This window comes from Osmerus eperlanus, chromosome 16 (assembly GCF_963692335.1).
Source record: "Osmerus eperlanus chromosome 16, fOsmEpe2.1, whole genome shotgun sequence".
Lineage (NCBI taxonomy): Eukaryota > Metazoa > Chordata > Actinopteri > Osmeriformes > Osmeridae > Osmerus > Osmerus eperlanus.
This window is the reverse complement of record NC_085033.1, coordinates 2,530,640-2,541,038: the sequence shown is the minus strand read 5'-3', so window position 1 is coordinate 2,541,038 and position 10,399 is coordinate 2,530,640. Positions and strand designations below refer to the sequence as shown.

Here is a 10,399-nt window from a genome sequence, read left to right as displayed (position 1 = left end):
AGGGGCAGCACAACAAACTTCAGGGAAATGGCAGGAATAAGCATTTTCTAAAAGCTTCAGAAGTACTCTAAAAACACAGAAAGGGGCCTTTTGTGTTTCTTTGGTCATATATAGAGTCGACCACAAGCATGAATGAATAAAACATACAATATTTCAGCCACTCACGGGTCACTTCCAATAAAGTAGAGCGCTTATACTTCCAGTAGTACTTTATACATAAACATTATTTCTCCAAATAAGAATGTCCTACCAGTGGATTACCATCATTACATCTGTTTTCTCTTACCCCGCTATTCTTTATTATGTAAAATTATGCCTTGGAAAACATGAGAGCTATGCACTAATCCTCTCACTTTCCACCTGGTGAATTTGACCCAAATTCGCATTTCCCCTGTGCAGGCAGGGAACTGGTTTTTATTGGAGCCACGTGTAACCGAGCCCACTGACCTGCCTGTGTACTTTGGCTTCTGAGAAAAAGAGGGGGAATTCATCTTCAGGACAATAACAGTTTCAAACTTAACATTGTATTTTTTTTTTATTGCTGACCCCTGTTTAAAGGAATATGTATTCTGTGCAAATGTTCGGCAGGAAATAGGCTCTGCTGTTTTAAAATGTTGAGCGCAAAGCTTAGTTCTAAAAATAAAGGGAACTCTGGTCAGAAATGAATACTCTTATTAAAAGTGTAATATCACATTCAAAGGAAAACTGCATGGGGCCTTGCTTTCAGAACCTGAGAGATAATTTCCATAAACTTGTTGAGCATTATTCATCTGGGTAGATCTTTTTCACTTCGGTGCCTCCTTTGTTGAATAATAGTGACACAAAATACAGTTCACATACTATTTGGAGACAAAAAGGGCCATGGAAAAACAGTTACACTTCTTCTGAAATTTAAAACGACATGTTGTCATCAGTGGTCTTAATCTCAGGGTTATGAAGTGACTTTGGTGGCTGTGTTGACATGTAGCCACAGCTGGTGAAACTGAAGCAGGTAAATATTTCCTCTTGGTCCAGGGATAGCAGAAAGGATGGTGTTGGTTTTAGTTTCAAATTTGGTGCTGGATATAAAATGTTTTTTCAACATAGCTGGGAAAATGTAATGTAACCATATGTTGATCCAATTGGACACCATGTGGAACAGTGAGGAAAACCAGTACATAATGCTAATGCATTCATATTCAAACCTACTTATAAACCCTAACAATGAAGTATACTTGATCATTTTATTTACAGTAGTGACATCACCTGAATTGTTTTGTATCCAGTTCTTCAGTCTATGTCATAGCTTTAGGGTAATGAAACATTCCCTTGGAATGATCCGCGCCGGGTTTTGTGGTTGTCCCGTTCAAAACCAGCTGCTGCAGAGCGGGGAGCCGGCGCATCGTTTCTCCCAGTCTCGTTTGCCTCATGAATCCGTCTGACTCGAGCTGGCTCGCTCGGTGTACGAAGGAGCGAAGAAGCAATTGCTTTGCAGTGAAAGACCAACGCATTGAGCCCGGACTCTGAACTCTCATTTGGGCTGTTTCGGTACAGTTTTCGAGACTTCGTCAGATAAAATTGACATTGTGGACAATAATTGTCTATTTCAATTGAGGATGTAAAACGAGTGCTTCTCATTAGTGTCCTATAGTGTACTGAAAGATTGAAGTCGAGTAGCTTAAATTTCGCAGCGTTGCCTTCCTGGGAAAGAAGACGGTGGATGCATGCGTGGGCTATAGTGAAAAACTATTGCGATCGTAGTTTCAAATAGCCCATTGCCATGGAACATTTGGTCCGGTCCTTGGAGATACACGGACTTAAGGAGCGAGTGATACCTGCTTTAAGAAAATTCGTACTTTTCCACCGATAATTAGAGCATGCATCGGAACCACAGACGTCTTTGTGTAGCCCACTGCGCACTGCGAGTTTCGGGGGGCCTCAACTAGAGGGCTGACCGTTCTCTGTGCTCCATCGGTCGAGCAACACTCTACGTCCAAAACCATTTAGGACTATACATCCAAAGGTGGGTTAAAATGTTACCTCGTAAAGTGTCTACACTGCAATTGTCTTGATGCTGAAGTAATCTGAACAATGTTTGAATGAATGGCTTTACTTGGCACTAAGCTTTTACTACCTCAAATGTGGGATTCGTGTAGGATCTCAACATATTGCAATGGTTCTTTTCAACTGAGCAGCTCGAGCCGTGGATAATACAAAAATAAAGTTGCATGTAGCAACTATCCAGATGTGGCTCTCAGCTGGCACTTCAGGGTTGAATGCAACTCGTATCTGAATTCAGCTCATCAATTTGTCTATCTTAAATAGAAAAAATAGATAGTTTGCTGCCCCCCAACCCAATAATAAAAAAATAACTAATAATAAAATACAATATTCTTGGTTTGAATAGGTAATGTTTTTTTTTTGTTGCATTTAGTGTCTCACACAAGTCGGCGCGCTCCAATTAGTTACATTATCATAAATTAATGATAGACGCTTAATAAAATACTTATTATATAAGGTTACACTGAAAAGCAACAGCCTATTATGCCAATTGTGTAAGAGGAATAGAGTGATAGTGACATTGAAATACAAAAATATCTCCCATTACACAAAATATTGTGGACCATAAACTCAACAACCCAAGTAGCTGCATGTCTTCCTTTTTCTCTCCATGCCTGGCTGTAAAATAAGATCATTTCACTGAACATGTATAATTCACAGACATCCAAGCCAGCCATGTGTGAACAAACACACACACACACGCACACGAGAGAAAGGGAGAGAGACGGGTGTGTGAGGGGGTCTATTTATGTTATTAATGAGCGCAGAGCTCACCCGTTATCTGGAGTTGGGGCGTCCTATGTACACACAGTCACCTTACACTTTAGTATAAGATTTGTTTAGCTATTTAATTGTGGTTCTTTGAAAATGTTCACAACTGGAAATCTTAAAGTAGGTCAAATTAAAGTGAGTTTACTCCAGGAGATGAAGTTAGCGAGTGTCCTAAGATAATTGTTGCCCGAACATTATTCGTTAGTGTGTTTTTATTTATTAGAGTTGCTGAAGGAATTATCCAGAACAAATGTTCCGTTGTCCCCCCTGCCCAACCCCCCCCCCCCCCCCCCCCTCTACCCGCCGCACTGGGTTGGTCCATTTGTCCGCATCTCAGATGGCTTGAATGCTCGCTAGTGTGATTTCTAGCGGGTTTTTTGTAACCGTCAATTTACATATCAAAGTGTTTGCATTTCAATAGAGAGAACTTGAGCTCCCAGCCCCCTTCCTCCAACTAGTCATGTCCTAAAAAGTAAAGGCTAGGTGCTGGGAGACTGGCTGAAGTGGCAGCAGCAGTCACCTACGTTTACTGGAAACGTTTTTTATTTTTTATGGCTTCTATTGTCCATGCTCATTTGCTTGTGTTGGATCGCACGTTTGAGTATAAAAAAATAATAATAACACAAAGTAGAACTGTTGCAGCCCACCATATTTAAGCCCTTGCTTCAGTAACCAAGGCCTACTGTAATAGAATTGTAAGGAGCGTTCACGTTGACAAGAAACGGAGATATTCTTTCCTAAATTTTTATATTTCAGTATATCAAATTGTGTAGTTATGGAATTATATGAATGCGTTTGTAACCAAGGTGTTAGCTAATGCAATATGTTGACATTTTACTAATAATACATTTTCCGTTTGGTGCTGTTATAAAGGTGGTCACAGTGTGCGTGAATCAGACGACCCGAGTTTGGGCAAGAAAGGGAGGAAGATATACTGACTGATATACTGAAGATATACGCAATGACACGGGTTACAAATTCTTGATTTTCTTGTTTTTCAATCTACTTAAAAAACAAGACGATTCATAAGTAGTTTCTGTAATTCAGCAAGAACATGCTTGCATAGACGTTAAGGGCTCAGTGGGAAGTACTGGTTTTACGAATCAATGGTCCTGCTTGTTTTTCTGTCATGGAGATAATGTTTGTTTTCAAAGCAATGCAGCTGTTACTTGGTTGTAAAATAATACAGTGCTGAGTTTAGTCCCAATGTTTATTTTGATTTCTTTCCTCATTTAGTCCTGTGTTGAAGTGCAATGATAGAAGGAAAAACTGTCTTTCTCCCACACAAGACACACACCTTCACAAAGAATAAAAAGTGCTTTCAAAAACAATAATCCACCCTCAACTAGTCTAGAACAGTCTCCCAGACTTTATTTCTCTACACTGCATTGTTATTGCTTCATGCTGTTGTGCGGGGGCTTAGCCCAGGGACCCAGGAACCACATGTCCTGGATGCAGTGAGGACTAAGGCAGGTTAATGGCTGTAATCTTTTACATTGATTTTTCTATTTCTTTTTTGTTATATATTTCTGGCATTTTCATGCTTTACTCGACAGTTAAAGTATGAGCTTGACAGGAAAGGCTGGAGAGAGAGAGAGAGAGAGAGACAGAGAGAGAGAGAGAGAGAGACATGCAGAGATTGGCCCGGGCCGGATTCAAACCTGGGTCACTGCGGTAAAGGCCTCAGCCCATGTGGTGCGCTCACTCAAGCGGTGAGCCTCCACTGTGACGAGTCTGGGTCGTGTGCAGGGAGGGGAGCCTGGCGGTAGGGCTGAGCCCAGAGGCAGAGAATGTAGATGCCAGGGAGACTTCCATGTCATATGGACGTGGCCACTGGCCGTGGTCTGCTCCTGGGTAATATACTGAGCGGTGTGCCCCCTGCCCCACCCTGCCAGGTAATGAATAGAACCCACCGCCTCCTGTGCCGGACGCAAACAAAATCACTTCAGAGGGCCTCAGAGATGAGGTGGAGGGAGGGGGTAGGTACCTCACCTGCCATCTTCAATCACAGCAGGTTGGTTTGACAGCTGTCTTGTTCTGTTTCTCTGACACACTCACTGTCAAAAGTTAGGTACAAACAGATGGAGAGAGAGCGAGAGAGAGAGAGAGAGAAAGAGAGAGAGAGAGAGGAACAGGACAGAAGCAGCGAGGAGGACGAAGGGGTGGATTTGATTGGCCGAGTTGTAAATGGTGACATCCGTTGTGCTAGCTTCCCTCCTCCCCACTGAGATGAATCGTCCTAGAATGGAGCCAATGAGGACAGTCGACCAGTCAGATGAATGTATGCTTTACTGGGCATCTGAAGGGGATAATGTTTCTCCCTACCTCCTCCTGTGCTTTAAATGACAGTTAACTTTCCCCCACTGCTTTCAAAATGGATGTTTAATGATCAACAGAGGCCTGGAGCGTAGAAACGGACTGGATAAGTTCTCACCAACGAGAGACCTTTACCCAGAATGGATTTTCCTCTATAAGAAAGCGACCCCCTCTCTGTTTTTCAAGCTCCCATCGTCGGAGGGGCTGGTTTTGAGTGATGGATAGTCTAAGGTCTTTTGGGTCTGTGTTAACCCTTTGGTGTGTGCAAAGCTCTCCCAGTTGGAGCCCAGTCGTCTGTGTGTGATGGATAGTCCCAGGTCCTTAGGCCCCATATATCAGGAGATTAGCACTGACCTGTGAGTTGTTGGAACCGCCTTCCAAGCTTCTTCACCACCCCTGGCAGCCATTAGCATAAGACAGGACACTACTTTGTCTCTGGGGATACTAAGATAATGGGCTTTATTTGGTGGTCCGTCCAGCTTGGGTCACAGGAAGTGTGCAGTCTTGGGCTCCAGGCTTTGTGTTGGTATGTATCTGACAGGTCATCTGTCTTTTAGGCGTGAAACCATTTTTCTTCTCTCCTGAAAACGCATTGTGTCGATGATGACACAGATTGCGGTAATGTATGCCTTTGTGAAGACTATGTTCTCTCCGTCCTTTTTGCGGGGTCTTATATAAATGTAAATGATTGCCTTATGCCTGGATATCTCATCACATCATTGTTTGCTGTTTGGATATTTGCATTAATGGGCAGGAAAAGAGACTGGTAATCACAGATAGCCGTGCACTGTCAGTCAAGCCTGAGGTCCTTCATTGTCTTTCCATTGAAAAACTGTCTAGGGTCTGTACAGTACTTGTGATAGGAAGATTGAATTCTGTAAAATGGTTTCAGAGGAATACTCAAGCAATAGCTTTTGGACAAAACATTTGGAACATCTAGAACAGTTAAATGGTCCCAGAGATAGGATCAGGATGTTTTCTTGCTTTTTAAAAATAAAGAATGGCAGATCATGAAATAAATAATAAGTCATAAGTAAGTAATATTGTCTAATAACATTGCGTGTTCCTCCTGTAAGGATGGTTGGAGGAAAGTTGCTGTGTTCATATTGGGCATCTTCCGTCCAACTCTTAAATGTCACCTCCCACGATATTGCTGGCATTTGATGTTATTGTTGTTTTTTTCCGTCTTGGGAGGATTGTTGATGGGGATTTTTAAAGCTCTTTCTTGGGGAAGAGAACAATGCCTCAGAAACTCAGTCAGCTCTGTCGGCCTCTCCCTACCGTGTCTAATGACCGTTCGCTGCCTATTTTGTGTCCTGTGTGTGACTTGGGATGGGGCCATTATGTTTTTAAGGTGAGGAGATGTTGTCAAAGCCCTTGAATGGTCCTTGGGCTCTTATAGACAGCCCCTTGTCACTCAAGCAGTGAAGCTATGAGAATCACGCACCACAGAGAATCTATTACCTCGATGGAAAAGCCACACTTTTACACTGCGGTATTCATGCAGTGAGACATCTTACTCCTTTTCTTTGTCTGAATCGTACAGCTTGTTCAATTCACATGGAGACTCGCTTTTATAAATAGGGCAAAACTCAAAACAGGTTCTGAAGTTCTGGTTTATCGTCTTATTATGTGAAAGCGAGACTTATTCTTATGCATTTTACAACCTCCGCCCCAAAAAAGTTTATCCTGTGATCAGACGATACTTAATGGATTGCCTTTGGCCTGGCGGGGCCTAGCAAGAAGAGCTTACTGTCTCTGGTGGAGATCCTCTTCTATCTGCTTGTGGAAAACATTATATACTACCTGAAACAGAATTCTAGCCGAGCAGAGCGTTGCCGAATTGGGAGTCAGAGCAAGGCTTCTTCATTTCCTCTCCTTCAGGAGCCAGGATGATTTGTTCCATTTCAAAGGCCTCCTGAAGACTGGGAAGGCTACAGGCTCTGTGCTCAGAGAGAGAGGGAGCTTGTTGTTGATCAGCCAAGCAAATCAGATCTTGATATTTGGAGAGTGGAGTTGTGATTGCTGATTGCTCTCTGAGTTTTAATTAGGAGAGTCATAAGCAGCCTGTCAGCTCTCAGCAGAGCACGGTTAAGTATCAAACATGCTTAAAGGGAACAAATAATTGCTTTTGTTTGTGTTGTTAGGGCTATAGAAGCACTAACGTGTTGGCCCGATGTCGTATTAAATATCACGTTGAATGTGCTCACAAGTAGGTTTATGCTATGTTTGACTTATTGTTTCAAGGTAGTACATTACTTTACAGCTTAGGTCTCATGTGTCTGGGGAGGTACACCCATCTGGGCTATATCCATCACAAACGGAAAGAACCTGCAATAAAACTACTTGAAATGAATTCTTTGGAGTTCAGTGGAATCTGAACTTAATCATAAGCTGTTTTGCTTTCAGGTTGTAATATATAGATTAGAGAGCCCGGCGTATTTTTCACCATGCAGGTTCGTGTCCCAAGCTGCAGGACCTTTGTTAGGACGTTTTAATTACAGCAGAGCCGAGTGTAATTGATCCCAGCTTAGAAGGATTTTCACTGTCAATGAGAATGGGCCTAGGCACTAATACAGCCCGGTGTGTGTCTTCACCTCCTCACTCCAGCTCCACAGCACTTCCTCAGTGTGGGCGCAGAACAGACCAGACACGGCTCCTTATCTTTCATTCTCCTCCGCGCCTCGCGAGGCATCTGTCCTTCATGTGTAATGTGTGTAATGGCTAAGTCGCAATCTGAGGGCTAGCTGACACATCAGAGCGTGTTGGAAGTGTGACTTCTCCAGCTCCGCCACATCTGTTGCCAACCCTGTTGCCACCTGGAGTGTCTTCTTACTGAGCACTTTCTTCATGGTTCCGTGTTGTCACCCACCATTTTGAAAAATTCAGCAGGCTGTTAGATAATGCTTCCCGATGATGGTGAATTATTGATGGTCTTGTTCGTATGAGTGGGACAGGGCAGGCTTTTAACTCTCTGAGCAGCCGGGACTCTTATCCCGTAACTAAGGGACACAACACAAACACCCACAGGAATGATGTACTGGAGGAGGAAGAAAAAAAATGGAGGCAGGGGGGCTGAAAATAAAATAAAGAGAAGGCGTCTTCTGCTCTTCTATTGGTCTGAGCCGCAGTATAAAGGAAACTTGGCAGCTATGCAGAGAAAAGCTTGAATCCTGTAGTTGTCCCTCCTCTCTCCCTCTTTTTATTTGAAGTATTAAGAAGTGGTATATGGCTTTTTGTGTGCTTTCTTTATCTGGGGTGATATATGCAGGGCCGACAACATTCTGGTTTGAGTATTTTGTGATTTCTTTCATTTTCTTTGTTTATCATTTGACAGAGTTATCAAATGGGCTTCTTTTGAAAACTCTGCTTTAACATATCCATTATAAAAGGTACCAGTTTCAGTGTAGCTTGAGAGCTGGTTCTGAGGACTTAAGGTGAAAGCAAGAAGAAAATGATGAACACAGTGAGCACAGGAAAAACTAGTCTAACCGGGTTCCCCAAGGAAGCAGGCTAGTGTTTAATGCAAGGCTCGGCATGGGAAGCAATGGAACACACTGCCCTCCCCCATTCATCTAGTGGAGTACTTCCACTGTAAATTGGTGGCATTTGAATGGATCCTTTTACAGGTACTTACACTAAGTAAGTCCTTTGTTTGATTTACCATATGGTGTTTGTGTGGCTGTATAGCTGGAGGGACTAAGAGTGTGTGTGTGTTGTCACCTGTGTTTGTGCGTGTTGACTGAGTGTGTGTGTGTGTGTGTGTGATTGCTTGTGTTTACTTGAGTGGATGTGGGCAGAGGAGTCCATCCCTACTGCTCTGTGACCTCCCGCCATGTCTGTGAGTGCATGCACACCACAGACATGCCACACCTCTCGTACATCTACTTCTGTCTCATTGTAAGAAACCAGGCCAAGTGTGTCTGCGAGCGCGTCCGTCACAGCATGCAAATACGCCTCACCTCGCTGGGTGTGGACCGCTCCTTCCACATCACCTGCCGCCAATCGTGCGGCTTCCGTCCTCGTACCAAGGTCCCCAATGTGTTTCTACATTCACAGAATGAACACAGGCCTTGGCTCTGCTTATTCCATTTGTCGTGAACTCGAGTGCGAGTGAGGTTGCCAAGCCAACCACAATCTCGTGAGTAAACGGTGATTGAGTGTTTGATTGAGGGTGGGTGGGGGTGGGACAGTGGGATGGGGGGGGGGGTTAAGGTGGGCGTGCGTGTGTGTGTTGGAGAAAACGAGCGAGCAAGGATAAAGGGCGGGGGGAGTGTGAGAATGGGTGTGCAGCAGGAGCGAGGTGTGTGGCGTTCTCTGAGATGTCATTGGGGGTGGGGGCGCGCGGGGGGGGGGCGCGGGCGCGGGGGAGGACTGGTAAGAGGAGGTTCAGTGTGTTCTGCCTCCGACCCCCCCCAAGCCCTCTCTGCTGACCTACCTGTTAAACAAACCCAGTCAAGGTCAAATGATTCACTCACTCCCCCAGCCAAGGTCGCAGAGCCACTGAGCTATGAGGAAAAAGAGACAGTACAATACTGGTTAATGAACCTGACATTTCAATACTGTCTCTGTACTTGCTATTGCGGAGAATACATTTCAGCTCATTAAAATCAAGTAACCCTTTACAAATTGCTAGAGCTGTGTAACCAAAGATGGGCATAGGGCTGTGTTTTTAGCGGGAGTTTCATGTGGGCTTTTCACATTCAGTTTTCATTAGCGTGTGTTATGTCAAGGCAGACTCCGAGGGCAGTAATCAGGCTCTATACTTGTTATTCTGGGGGGGTGATTTTAAGTGATCGGTGATAATAGGGTCGGGGATGCTGAGATTGAGTTGACAGGAAGCTCTTGTGGCTTCTTTATCTCGTGGATTTAGTTTTGAACCTTCTCCAAACACACGTCGGCTTGTCTCCTCCGCACTGGTGGTGTGTGTGTGTGTATATATATATATATATATATATCTGAAATAGCTGTATAGCTATATATATATATATATGATTTTTGCCACTGTATTTTGTTGCTAAAGGCCTTTGCAGGCTTTAGTATCCTGTCTCTTTAAGCCCCTTCCTCCCCGCCATAGTATATCTGTCCTCCTCCTCTCTGCCACCTATCTGCCCCTTGCCACTCCATCTTCTTTATCTTCACCATCAGTTGGTGAAGAACCTTGAGAAAGACCAACTGTTGTCGGGCTCGGAGCGAGAGCTACGACGCCTGTTTGCCGCGCCGCCTCCCCCGTCCCAAAATATCTCCTCCGCTCCGTGGCGTTCCCTCCTGA

General features: G+C 44.0%; 1 protein-coding gene across 14 annotated transcripts in view; it reads left to right on the top strand.

The window, feature by feature from the left end:
* The first annotated feature begins 1,393 nt into the window (after window positions 1–1,393).
* LOC134035953 (adhesion G protein-coupled receptor L2-like) overlaps window positions 1,394–10,399 on the top strand; it is a 66,760-nt gene continuing 57,754 nt past the window's right edge. For 8 of the 14 annotated variants that reach the window (XM_062480541.1, XM_062480536.1, XM_062480535.1 and 5 more), the window contains exon 1: window positions 1,396–2,002. The gene's annotated coding sequence lies outside the window, so the exon portion shown is untranslated. Of the gene's footprint in view, window positions 2,003–10,399 lie in introns of all 14 variants that reach the window. The other 6 variants (XM_062480542.1, XM_062480544.1, XM_062480546.1 and 3 more) reach the window with 2 other exon arrangements.